Genomic DNA, 14,610 nt, shown 5'->3' on the forward strand with positions numbered 1-14,610 from the left:
CATAATTCTTACCTCCTAAGCTTACATACCTTTCTGGACCAAAAAGATCTAGATGAAGGAGCTGCAAAGGAACAGAAGTTGATACTTTATTCTTAGCAGTAAAGGAAGTTTTCACCTGTTTTCCAAGCTGGCAAACTGAACAAGGTTCTATTTTCTTGTACTTCAGCTTTGGTAGACCTCGAACCAGATCATGAGAAGATATCTTCCGAAGAAGATCCATGTGAACATGGCCAAGACGTCTATGCCACAGATCTTGTTGTTCTTGAACGGTAGCTAGACAAATTTCTTCTTGCTGTTCATCAAAATCTAATACGAAAATATTTCCTTTTCTTTTGGCAACTAAAGCAAACTCGTTAGTATGAGTACCAATATAGCATACATCTTTATCGAACTTAACCTTATGACCAGCATCAGTAAGTTGACTTACACTAATAAGATTATATTTCAAACCATCAACTAAACGAACATTAGAAATGGCAAACATGTCATTACCAATGGTGCCTTTTCCAATAATTCTGACGGTGTTTGAATCTCCAAGAGTAACTAAGCCACCTTCCTTGGCAACTAGAGATAGAAACTTGGATTTATCACCTGTCATGTGACGAGAACAACCACTGTCGATGATCCATTTATTTCGCGGAACATGGACCTTCAAACAAACCTGCAAGAATTGCTTTATCCCTTAGGTACCCACTTAAATTTGGGTCCTGGTTGGTTAGTATCACGAATCTTATATAAATGTCTATCTGATTTCTTAATCCACATCTGAACAATATTAACAGAAGTATTAGCAGATTTATATCTAGTAGACGATTTATAAGATGAGTTAGAGGAGTGGCCCTTGATACCACATAATCTAGATTCAGATGTAGGGTGGCCAGCTTTGCCACAATCTCGACATTTCTCATAAGGCATCTTATATTTCATAGGAGCTCGCTTATAACCGCCTTGAAATGCACGTTTCTTGATTGACTCACATCCTAAACCTCCTTTATCAAGAGAAGATTTTTGTTCACCAAGAAGAGCATTCAAAGTTCCTTCTCCATGAAAACATTTAGCTAAATCCTTTTCAAGCTGTTCGACTTTCTGCTTTAATTCAGGAACCAGGGGATCAGGAACACTGTCTTCTTTAACGGTTTCTGAATCAACAGATATTGACTCTTTCTTCAAGGCTTCAAGACATACATCTTTCATCTCAATCTCATTTTTGAGATATAGATTTTCTTCAGTAAGTTTTGAAACCCTTTCAAGCAATGATTTGTTCTCAGCAACTAAAGCTTCTTCCTTCATGAGGTCATCCATTTCACTAAAAACTTCACTTAATGCTTGTTTTAAATAAGCATTCTTTTCTTTTAACTTTTTAACCTGGACCTGCAAATTCAACATAGATGAAGATATATTTGAATTATACTTAATATTCTGTACCTCATCATTGTCACTGGAGTTGTCCTCTAGTCCAGCAAAGCAAAGTTGAGCAACTTCATCGTCTGAGTCGATCTCCACATCAGATTCATCATCACTCCAAGTAATTAATGCCTTCTTTTTGTTCTTCAGCTTGTAACAGTCCTTTTTGAAGTGCCCTTTCTTTCCACACTCAAAGCAAGTATCTTTGCTTTGATTCACTTTAACCTCCTTGCTCGGATTAGATTTGAAGTCCTTCTTCATAAACTGCGATTTCACAGGTCGTTTGGAGGCATTCCGTTTGGCAAGAAATTTATGAAACTTCTTTGTTAGAAGAGCAATCTCTTCATCAGAATCATCAGGAGACTCATCTGCATCTGCATTAAGTGCAAGAGTTTTCTTACGAGGAGCTTCATCTTCTTCATCATATCTACGTAGCTGATTTTCGAATTCCTCCAATTCACTGAACAGTGTTAGAGTATCCATAGTCGAAAGCAGTGTTGAATCCTGCAGAATGGTAACATTTGGAGCAAACTTCTTTGGCATTGCTCTGAGGATTTTCCTATTTATCTCAGATTGAGGAATGATCCTTTCCAGAAGTGAGATGGAATTCATCAATGTCAGAAACCTCCCTTGAGCATCTCGCACGCTTTCATCTCTTTCCAACCTGAAACCTTCATAGTCACTCATTAGCATACTTAATTTTACTTCACGTACCTTAGACGTGCCCTCGTGGCTGACTTTGATCGTATCCTAAATCTGCTTGGCAGTAGTACATGCTGAAACTTTTCTTAATTCTGTAGCTACCATGCCATTGAGAAGTGAGTTCATAGCTTTAGCATTGGAATTCATTGCGTTCACTTCTTCGGGAGAGAGATCCTTGAGAGATTTTGGCTTTCCTTCTTTCATAGGAATTGTGAAACCATTTTCTACAGCATCCCATTCAAATGCATCACGCTGGAGAAAGATTTTCATTCGAAACTTCCAGTCATTGTAGTTTTCAGCACCATGAAGCAGTGGTGGATAATTGTTTGAATACCTATCTGGTTGAGCCATGGATCGCTAGCAAAATAAACACTAAAAAGAGAATTAAATGCACCTGCTCTGATACCAAATAAAATTCGATGGCTCGAAAGATAAAATAATATTCTAACTGACAAGGCAAATGGGACAGTCTCTTATGCAAATGGGACAGTCCCTTTACAAATGAGACAGGGTATGGGACAGTCTCAATTACACTGCAGAAAATAAATAACAGAAATAAAATGCAGAATGCTGAAAACTGAAAAGTAAAAACACCAGAAGTTTTCACTTGGTTCGGCCCCTACACCTAGTCTATGGCCTACATCCAAGTCCCCATGCCAACTAGCATAGAGAATGTATTATATCAACTTTAATAAAAGAACTTACAATCTTTTCCTTGATTACAAATATAGCACCTGAAAGAAACCATTTCCCAAGCTACCTTGCTACCTAGCCCACTGCTATTCCTTAGCCTTCTAGCTACCTTGCTATACTTTGAAATCAAGCTTGCCACAACCCGGCACAAAGTTGATATGAATACACTATTCAGTTACAAGAATAAACAAATTGATTACAACTCAAACTAGGTTTCTTGTTTTTCTGGATATGAATATCTCGGGTATGAAACAAGAAGATAATTTCAGATGATGAAGGATTCTCGTGAAAGTGTTAGCTACAAATCTGAAATGAAGAGTTGTATTTATAAGCAAAGTTCTAACAGATTTATTTTCAAACACAAGATAAGATTGGAAGATAAGTTTGTTTGAAAATATTTGAATAAAACTTTGAACCTAATCTGTTAGTACGTTTGAAAATGATAAATCAAGTAAAGAGATAAGGCTTGAGAGATTTAAACTTGATTTATAAGATAAGGTGGTGAGTTTGTTTGAGATAAGGTTTATCCAGATAAACAAGATTTACGCAAAACCCTGAAATATCCTCCTGGAAGTTCTGAATCACTGCAATCTCTGGACTCTAAACTGTTGTCTGTTGCAATCTGAATATCATCATAAACTCGTAGATTAACAGTATCTTCCCCTTTTGAGGTTTTTTCTTATTTTGTTGTCGTGGAGCGATAGCAGATGGTCTACTTTGACACCTCTACTTCCCTTGCGTCCTTCAATCTAGAAACACATGAATGGTCCATACATTGTAGAACCCCTGCATCAGTCCCTCAAATTGGATGTCATAACACGCGTGTTCCAATTATCGGTGAAATGGCTTTTGGTTTTCTTAACAGTTCTAGTGTCAATTTTATGAGTGCATCACGGACCATCTCCCAGGGTAGAGAATTAATGCGACCATACTTAACTTTGGACAAAGTTTTCCTTGAAATGTTGAGATCTTCTCGATTTACATGCATGCAGGAACGTTTATGAAGTGATTACATTATTGTGTTGCAGGACCCTGTCGATACACAAGTTCCCTGTATTGTTACCTACGGCAACATTGCACCCGAGAATGGGTGTCCCGTCGACAAGTCAAAGAGCTATGTCTCCTTGAGCTTTTTTGGCATCCCTGGTGAATTTTATACTTTTAAAGACAGGCCTGTCCGGGAAGACGACATTTACGCCTATGCAGATGAGAAGGCAGAAGCTGGTGGTGTGATGAGGAGATACTTCAATGCAAAATTTCGGTATACTAAACACTTTGCCACCGGTAATTCTGATCTAATGAGTGAAATTGTAACATGTTTTTTATGATTTAAAAGTGGCCAATCTGAGTTATTAAAAATCGGAAGTACTCTGGGTCCATGTTATGATGTAAATTGCAGGAAATGACATCATACTGTTCTCCCAGTAATGAGTTGTGCAATACCTTAATAATAATGCACATTTGAAAACTGTTTGATGATGTCTTGTTTACTATCCAGTCTTAGGCTAGATGGTTGATATTTAAGTTAATCTCTGTCATAAGTCTCTGTTCTTCGAGTTGTTTACGTTGTTAAAATATAAGCGTTTAAATTGCACATTCCTCTCGTATATATGGATAAACAAACTCTCAATATTACACAGTTCTTGGCGACTGTATTTGACGCAGCACAGAAACCTAGTAGAAGCAAGCACTAATTCCGAGAAATCTTTTAATATCTTAAATTCACAAGTCCAACCTTTAATTCACAAGATATTCTTGAATTCACCTGAAAGATAAAGAGAAAAAAAATTAGGGTTTAATTTCAATAAAAAGATTTAATAATATGTTACATCATACGATTATTTATATAGGGATAGAAAATCTAAAATGAAATAAAATAAATTCTAATTAAAAATAAATAATAATTAAAAGCGGCGTAATCATGCCGGAGTTTATTATGCAATCATCCCTCTTCCAACATTAAAGCTACCGGTACTTTGGCATGATCTTGATTTTGCCATCCGTCGGCGTGATCATGTCATCGGACTGTGTGATGATACATTCGTTTTGCTCAGTAGCGTGATCATGCCGTCCTTTCGCTTGTGCATTTTTTCAATTGATTACACCATCGATTAGCTCCAAAATCCTCTTACATCAGTATTTGAGCCAGGTTAGTTTTGATTCAAAGTTGGCAGACCCTGGTTGCTGCTGTTGTGCTGCCTAGATATAAGCCGTGAACTACTACGGGTAATACCACAGAAATGTATCAAAGTCCGAATTAGTATGAGATGGAAATGGTTTTATCCAAATATGTATCACTACTGGAAGAGCAAAGCCTCGTGTCGTGTATAAGTTAACCTGCAGAGTTGGATTGGTATGTATATCTTGATTGAGTAATCTCTTGACATCGAAAGATATTTTATTGCATAGTCAAATTTGGCATGTAATAATTCTATTTCAATCTATTTCACATCTTCCCTTTCCTGCTTTCCTTTTCTTCACCTGGCATGTTTATCTTGAATCATGAATCATGATATGGAGATCAATGGTGTATATTCTCCAAGTTTTCTTTTTATTGATTTAGTTACTTTGAAAAAAGTTACAATATTTTGTGATTTAATGAAGTCAAAGGGGGTAATTTTTTCTCCAACAAAAAAGGGGATAAATTTTCTAAAAGTTGCTAAAATTCCCAAAATCATTTCCGATTAAACAATATATATTTACGAATACCGAGCTGTTTTTGTGCTATTGACTCTTGGCTTATCAATAAAATGGATTGTTTTACATTAATATTAATAATCTCACGGATAAAAGATGCATATATTATTTGAGAATATTTTTGAATTTTTTATTTTGAATTTCTTTGAACTGTAATTATGGCGTAGAAAGTATTGCAAAACAGAAATTGAATAAAGTTGATTCAAACTTGAGAAAAGATGAAGGGCTTAATGAAGAATGTGAGTTGAAAGGGGGGATTGAATAAGGGACATGGAATCGATAAAAAGATTAGACTTACACCTATTGCGTATATCATGTAATCTACATCTGTGAAAGGGACTTTGGATACGACATATATTAATATTTAGAAAAAAACAACACAAAATAAAGTTGAAAGAGATGAGATGAAGGGTGCTGCATCAAGAAAGGGAAATGAGATTGATGGGGTAAGGATAATAGGTATACATAAAATGGATTAGTAGCACAACAGGGAGGCGTGGGCAATACATGGCCTGTGAAAAGGAGAGGGTTAAGTTGGACAAGAACAAACAAAACACTCCAAGCCTCAGTAGCTTTGCTATATTTTTAATATGCATTGTCATAGATGTTGAACTTTCATTTGTTTATTAAATATATTTTGTATCTTAGTCTCCAGTCCTGTTATATGGTTGATGTTGGTGTATGCCGAATATCGGTTATTTTTAATATGCCAACTTTACAAGGGTGACAGATGTATTATTGTAAACTATTTTACTCAAAAAAAATATAGTAAACTATATTATCTTTGTATTCAATTATTTTTCCGGTTACATCCTTTACCATGACCGGTGAGAACCATGTTTGTAAATCCCATGTTATTCGTATACAATTAAAAATAATGAACTAATCAAAATGATTTACGTTTATAAATTTTTATATTTTTTATATAATCTAAGCACATAATAGAAAAATCAATTTTTAATGACTACTAGAGGGCATGTCAGGAAAACGTAATGAAATTGAGAAATGAAAAAGAGCATAAAATAAAGGAATGATCTATAATTATTTTATTTGGTTCAAATCGGGAAACGAAATGAAAACTTACACGATTATATTTATTTTTATTTTTAATTTTAATTTTAACATAATGTAATCTCAAAATAGTCAAATATATTTATATTTATAATAATATAATATGTTACATTATAATAAACTAACATAATTAATAATTTAATAGCATCATTATTATTTTTAATGAATTAACATATAAATTTATATCAAAATTATTATTAATGTAAAAAAACTAAATAATAAATAAATTTTAATTTTTAAAATAATTTTATATATTGATCTATTTTTGTGATTTAAGATTTAAATTATAAATAAAATAAGAAAATAAAAGTGGGAAAGAGAATTAAAATACCTAGTTGAGGACTTAAGGGTGGGGAATGAAGTTGAAGAAATTTGGGGTAAACATAAAATAGGGGAAAGAGAATAAATTTTTTAGTAAATAAACATACTTAATAATTTTCTTTCCCTCTAATAAATATCATATACCAAACGCCCCTTAATGTATTTATAATCAATAATTTAGGTTGATAAACTCCCCACCAAATACAAAAAAAATGTTGGAAAGGACACCATTATGTATTATTATCATATACAGTGTTAAAAAATAAAGAATAAAATCTTAGATATAGAAAATTCCAGATGCATCGAGAAAGGGAGGGGATAACTTAAAGGATGGGTTATTAATAATTAAGGATTGGACCATGCGATGTAGATGAGAGGGTGATGGTTGACCGTTAATTTCCGCCGGATTTCTGTTGCTGCTTTTGTCTTCAAGTAACAAACTGAATTAGTGCTGCCTTCAATTTTATGTCTTTCGAGAGGCGGAGAAGCGTAATTGCGTGTGTTTCTTTCTGTCCTCATTAAGCTCACCCTTTGCTCATACAGTAACAACCTCCATACCAGAAATCAGGGCCCAGCAAAAAAATCCATATTAAATTGAAATCGAACAGAATTCGATAAAAATCAATAATAATCAATTCATGTAAAATCGAATTAATTGGAAATGAAAAGTTAAAAATCGACATTAATTAAGATAATTTATAAATGTCAAGTGAGTGAAACAAATTTGAAAACGAATATGAGGTGAGTGAAATTTTTTAATAAAATTATAAAAACTAAATAAAATGGAGATACATAAATAATAATAAATCAACATTTTATTTACCCAAAAATTAAAATAATAAAAATAAATTTTATAAAAAGGGTGGATGTCATTTATTTAATAAGAATTTTAAAGTTAATATGTAACACAATGATACTTGTTATGGATAAAAAACTAAGGTTATTATTTGCTGTATTTATTACTAAGATTCGGGAGCTCAAGGCCTTTAATGGCTGCTCTCGTGCTTCGTGACTCAATCTGCCTTTACGAGATGCCTACGTATCTCTGTGAATTAGAGAATCAAGCCAAAAAACGTCGTTCTGATTTGTGGGGTGAGACCCCTTATATAGATGTTGGGAGTCCTTGAATTGGACTTGGTATAGGAGACCTGGTGGGCAAGTCTCATAATTAGAATGGACTTTGGAGTCCTAGATAGTAGGAAACTAATTTCTTATTCTTTTAGGTCCCCTTAAGGCTAATCTATAAGGATTTATATCCTTATCAGAACTCTTCTCAATAGCTGATTTTTCCCTTATTAATTAATTACGAAATTAATTAATAATCAGGGCTTTTGGGCCTTTTTTATTCCATCAGACCTGATCTGGTCCATCAGGCTTAACCTTTCTGGTCTGAATATCATACATCTTCTTATTGGGCCTATCAGCCCATTAATTATAAAATCAGGACTTATTTATCCCTATCATTTGCCCCCTAACTTTTGGGAAACATTGATTAGGTTTCGCAGAAGTTAAATCTATTCGTTCCCTTTCAGGGTTTCGTTTTTGCGTAAAGTGTGGAGCGACCTACACATTTACAATGAATCTTCCTTTTATTCAGAAATTATCTTAATTTCCAGGAATTTTTCCCTAATTTTCTGGGATTTTCCCTAATTTTCTGGGATTTTTCCCTAATTTCTGGATTTTTCCCTTAATTTCTGGGATTTATCCTAATTTTCTGGATTTTTCCCTTAATTTCTGGGATTTATCCTAATTTTCTGGATTTTTCCCTTAATTTATGGGTTTTATCCTAATTTTCTGGATTTTTCCCTTAATTTCTGGGATTTATCCTAATTTTCTGGGATTTTTCCCTAATTTTCTGGATTTTTCCCTTAATTTCTGGGATTTATCCTAATTTTCTGGGATTTTTCCCTAATTTTCTGGGATTTTCCCTAATTTCTGGATTTTTCCCTTAATTTCTGGGATTTATCCTAATTTTCTGGATTTTTCCCTTAATTTCTGGGATTTATCCTAATTTTCTGGATTTTTCCCTTAATTTCTGGGATTTATCCTTAATTTCTGGATTTTTTCCCTAAATTTCTGGATTTTCCCCTTAATTTCTGGGATTTATCCTAATTTTCTGAATTTTTCCCTTAATTTCTGGGATTTATCCTAATTTTCTGGATTTTTCCCTTAATTTCTGGGATTTATCCTTTAATTTTCTGGATTTATTCCTTATTTCTGAAAATATTAACATTTTTCAGAAATTATTTAAGGAATTTCCTTATTTTTTTGTAATTTTCCAGGATTTTTTCTTCTCTTTTTTCTTTCTTCCTTTTTTTCTTCCCCTTTTTTATACAATTTTCGACCAGGAATCCATTCGACCAGGATCCTGGTCGAATTAGCCCTTGCTGTGCCTTGGTCGAAGGATTTTCGAGGAGGATGTTTTCGGTCAGGAGTCCTGGTCGAATTTCGGCCAGGATTTTTCCTTCTTTTCCTTTTTTTTTTATAAAATTTTCGACAAGGAATTTCTTTTCGACTAGGATTTTCGTCCCTTTCGGTCAGGATTCTTGCTTTTTGACCGAATTAGGCTTCTCTTGCTGCCCAGGTCGACAGAATTTTGACCTCAATGATTTCGACCAGGAATCTTTCGTGTTTCTTGGTCGAATGGGTCTAATTCTAGTCGAATTAAGCCTCCTTTTCAACCCTGATCGACAGAATCTCGACCTCAGGAGCTTCGATCAGGATTTCTCTGTACTTTCTGGTCGAATTGATCCTGGTCCTGGTCGAATTAAGGCCTTTATTTACCCTGATCGACTTGATTTCGAGCTCAAGCCATTCGACCAGGACTTCTTTATGTTTTCTGGTCGAACAGGTCAAGAACATATAAATTTTTGTACATACTTGGATTTAGGCCTCTTATGCTGGGCTAAAACTTGGGCCCATTCTAAAACTTGGGCCCATTTTAACTGGGCTTATTCTCTTCTGGGCTTCACAGGCCTTTCAATTGGGCCTCTAATTCTGAGCTTTTAATTTGGGCCAACGTTTTGGGTTCAGGGCAAAAAAAAATTTTTTTTTTCTTAGCTGGACTTCTTTTCCACCCCTAGAACCATTTGGGCCTCTTTCAACACTTGGGCCCTTAACTGGGCTTTTGTATTCTAAACCCAAACTCCAAATTACTCTAGGATTGTTTCTGGATTCTTCCAGAATCTTCAAAAAAAAAAAAAAACTCAAGTTTTCTTTCTTGAATTTTCCAAAGATTTCCTGATGTTTCCAGAACCTTCTTTTTTTTGGGCCTGAATGGGCTTTTCTAGGCCCAATTTCCTTCTCTTCCCCCTATATAAAGGTGGGGGGGGTGTGCTCTCACTCACACTCTTCACCCTTCACTTCATTCATTTCTAAAACTCTCAAATCTTTCTCCTCTTTCAACTTTCCTCCCTTAGCTTCCAGCCTTCTTTTCCAGTCTTTACTAAATGGCTGACAAGAGTTCTGAGAGGGCGGCCAAGATAGCCTCGGCTTCAAAACGAGGTAAGGATATCGAGATCCGCTCTTCATATATGTCTTTAATTGATATGATTAACACTAGGGGGGATGAATATCCCTCCACTGCACATCTCGACTCTTTTAATCATTTTAATACTTGGCACAACATAGATTTCAATAAACTAAATGCTCGTTATAACGTCCTTCCTCCTCTTAGATTAGTTCCAGTCTCTGGTGGTGATCGTACTTGCCACTGGAGACCCGATACTCTCTTCATTTACACAGATGCCCTTAATGCTGGGCTTAGGTTTCCTTTTCACCCCTTTATTCCTCATCTTTTGGCTGATTTACAAATCAACCCGTGTCAGCTTCCTCCAAACGCCTGGAGGAACATTCTATGTTTTATGGTCTGCTGTCTTAGGGAGGGCTTTCCTCTTTCTGTAGCTGTTTTTAGGAAAGTCTTTCAGTGTTACAATAGTTCTTCCAGTATCTGCGGCTGGGTCTATGTCAAGCAAAGGCCCAAAAGCAAACATATCTTTAACAGCGCCTCTATTCCTGATAATAATCAAAATTGGAGGAATAGTTTCGTCGGGTTACGTTGGGAGAATGGTGACTGGGGCACACTTTTTCGATCTTCCTTTGGGAAGGTTAGTGATGGTAGCCTCAAATCCATTCACTTAACTCCCGAAGAAACTATTATTTATAATGGGCTTACTCAGGATGATGGCACGACCACCAGCTGGACTCTCTTAGAGGAGTTTTCCCTGATTCATGTGGGACTATCCTCTGTTTCTCAACAGGGTATTTTTCTTCCCTTCTCAATTTCACTTCATTTCATGCATTATTAACATCACTTATTTTGTCCTTTGCTTTGTTTCAGCTGCTAAGGAGATTAACGAGGACAATGTTCCTTTGGTTGAGGAGACAGCTAGGATGAAGAAAGCTCGGCTCGCAGGCCTAGACACCCGGGGAAAGGCCACGGAGCCTAGCTTTTTGAAGAAGCAGAAAGAGCCTATAGGGGAGGCTTCAACTGAAGGAGCTGGGGGCCATAGCGCTCCTATCACTGCTGCTGCCCCTACTGCTGCTGCCACAGGCGCCTTTCAGCCTCTCTGGGGATTCCGCCGAGGGGACACCGTGGTTGGTTCCACGAAACATGCTTGGGATTGGTCCTATTATAGCGTGACTCCAAAGGATTTTACCGACGTGGTGGCCACCCCTGACCTTGAGAGGATTAAGCTTATGGGAGCCCAATCTCTGGCTTCGGTATGCCTTCTCTCTTTTGAACTTATCTTTCATTCTTGTAGCGTTTTCTCGCCTTATACTTTGTTGACTGCTTTTTTCAGTCTAACGCCTATTTTCAAGGCGCGGTGAGGCAAGCCGAGTCATGGAAGCGGGCTTCTGATAAGGCCGACAATGCTCTTAGGAGGCAACAGAAGAAGTATGCTGCCCTGGAAAAGAAGCTCAAGCGCAAGGAGGAAGAACTCGGAGAGTCCAACGCCGAGCTGGTGGTACTTCGGGCGGAGAAGGATAAATCAATAGACAACTATCTGGACTCGGAGGAGTTTACCCAATCCATGAGGATTAGGGACGATTCAGTCTTTCCCGGGTTTTTTAGGACTGGTTGGGACACGGCCCTTGGGACCGTGAACGAGGCTTGTCCTGACATTAACCCGGCGGACTATATCTGCCCTGATGACGAGGCTTTGCTACAGAGGTTTCGTACCCGAGTAGTTGTCTCGGACCATCTTCCTCGGGATCCCCTCCTTCCTCCTCCCGAGTCTTCTTCCAGACCTGCTGAGGACGACAGCTCTTCCTCCTCCTCCGAGACGACGGAGACATCTAGCGAGAGCGGAGAGGACGATGATATGGATGCCGAGGGCACCTCAGCTCCTTAGAGCTTTTTCAGCCCTGCATGGCTTGTCTTATTGTATTAACTTAATTGTATTCAAAACTTATTACCCTTCGGGGCTTATATTTTATATGTTGCTTTTTTTTTTGCCTCTTTCTGTTTAATATGCATTTGAGCCTTAAACATCCTTGGATTGAAACAATTTCAAACTCTTTAATATGAAGTCTGGTTTTTCAAAACCTTACATAGCATGGGTTCGACCCTAATCAATAATAACTAGACAATGTAAATTCTACTGGAATATAAAATCCTACGCAAGCAAAGCTTCCAGGTGCTTTTAAACCTACTTGTCACAATGACAAGTGAAAATCGTACTTCGCCTATCTTACACGTAGTAAACCTTCAGGTTTTGTGCGTGCCAGGTCCTCGGGACTTCAAAACCATCCATAGTCTCGAGCTTGTAGGTTCCTCTACCTTGAACACTCTTGACTTTGTACGGCCCTTCCCAATTTGGGGCAAGCTTCCCTTTTTGTCCTACACCAGATGCTTCTATCTTCCTCAAGACCAGATCGCCTTGTTTAAAAAACCTTTCTTTAACCCTTAGGTTGTAGTAGAATGAAGCCTTTTTCTGATATTCAACTATCTTTGCATGTGCCCTATCTCGCACTTCATCGATTAGATCCAGGGCTAACCTCTGCCCTTCCTCATTTTCTTCTGCATTGAACGCTTGAATCCTTGGAGAGGAATGTGATATCTCTACTGGAACTACTGCTTCTGCCCCATATGCCAACATGAAGGGAGTTGCTCCTGTCGTGACTCTACAGGTAGTCCTATAGGCCCATAATATTGGAAGTATCTCATCTACCCAATTATTTCTTGACTTCTCGATCCTCTTCTTTAGTCCATCCAGGATTATCCGATTTGCTACATCTGCTTGTCCATTGGCTTGCGGGTGAGCCACAGAGGTGAATCGTAACTCAATTTCATTTTCTTCACAATACTTTTTGAATTCCTCATTGTTGAATTGTGTTCCATTGTCAGTGACAAGGATACGGGGAATTCCATATCGGCACATAATGTTTTCCCACAGGAATTGTGCAACCTGCTTAGTAGTGATTTTGGCCAAGGGTTTGGCTTCGATCCACTTGGTGAAATAATCAATGGCTACAATCAGAAATTTCCTTTGTGCCGTGGCCATAGGAAAAGGCCCTAGAATATCCATCCCCCACATGGCAAAGGGAATAGGCGAGTTGATAGAGGTCAGCATCTCAGGGGGTTGTCTAACAATTGGTGCATGCTTCTGACAGCGGTCACACTTCTTTACATATTCTTTGGCATCAGCCATCATTTCTGGCCAATAGAAGCCTAAACGAGTTATCTTATGAGCCAAGGCCCTGCCCCCCAAGTGTTGTCCACAAATACCTTCATGCACTTCTTCAAGAGCCAAGCGTGCCTCATCGGGCCTGAGACACCTCAAGTAGGGAACCACGAAAGATCTTTTGTAAAGAATCCCATCTATCAAAGAGTATCTTAGTGCCCGAACAGTTAACTTCCGTGCTTCAGTTGCATCACTTGGCAACCAACCGGTCTGAATGTGAGCCTTGATGGGATCAATCCATGACGTCCCCAAGCCTATGGGAGCCACTAGCTTAACATCTATGCTCCGTGTCTTCAAAACACGGAAGTACACACTTCCTGAACTTTCTTCAATCTCAGACGAAGCGAACTTTGATAGCGCATCTGCCTTAACATTTTCTTCCCTTGGAATGTATTCAACATGGCATTCATTAAATTGGGTCATCACAGCCCTTACTAGGCGGACATACTTAGCCATCGTATCATCCCTTGCCTCAAATTCTCCCTTTACCTGGGATATGATCAGCTTCGAGTCTCCACGGACCTTTAAGTTTTTGACTCTAAGTATCCCAGCTAGACCAAGGCCAGCTATCAGGGCTTCATACTCTGCCTCATTGTTTGTGGTTGGAAAATCTAACTTCATAGCATACTCAATTAAGAACCCATCAGGGCTTTGCAAAACCAACCCTGCTCCACTGGAATTTGTTTTTGATGCTCCATCAAAATAGAGAACCCAATATTCTTTCTCCTTGTCATTCTTCTCCCTGTCCCCATTGTCGACTCTCTTGTCTTGAGGTATGGTATCTTCCTGCCCCCCGACTTCTTGGTTGGGTATGGTACATTCCACCACGAAGTCAGCTAGTGCCTGGGCTTTTATGGCCGTACGTGGCTTATACTTGAGATCGAACTCTCCCAACTCTATTGCCCACTTAATCAGTCTCCCACTTGCCTTGGGACTGTGAATGATATTTCTCAGTGGCTGATTTGTTAGCACTTCAATTTGGTGAGCTTGAAAATAAGGACGCAGCTTTCTTGAAGCCATTACCAAGGCTAAAGCG

Source organism: Apium graveolens, chromosome 6 (assembly GCF_009905375.1).
Source record: "Apium graveolens cultivar Ventura chromosome 6, ASM990537v1, whole genome shotgun sequence".
NCBI classification, from domain to species: domain Eukaryota; kingdom Viridiplantae; phylum Streptophyta; class Magnoliopsida; order Apiales; family Apiaceae; genus Apium; species Apium graveolens.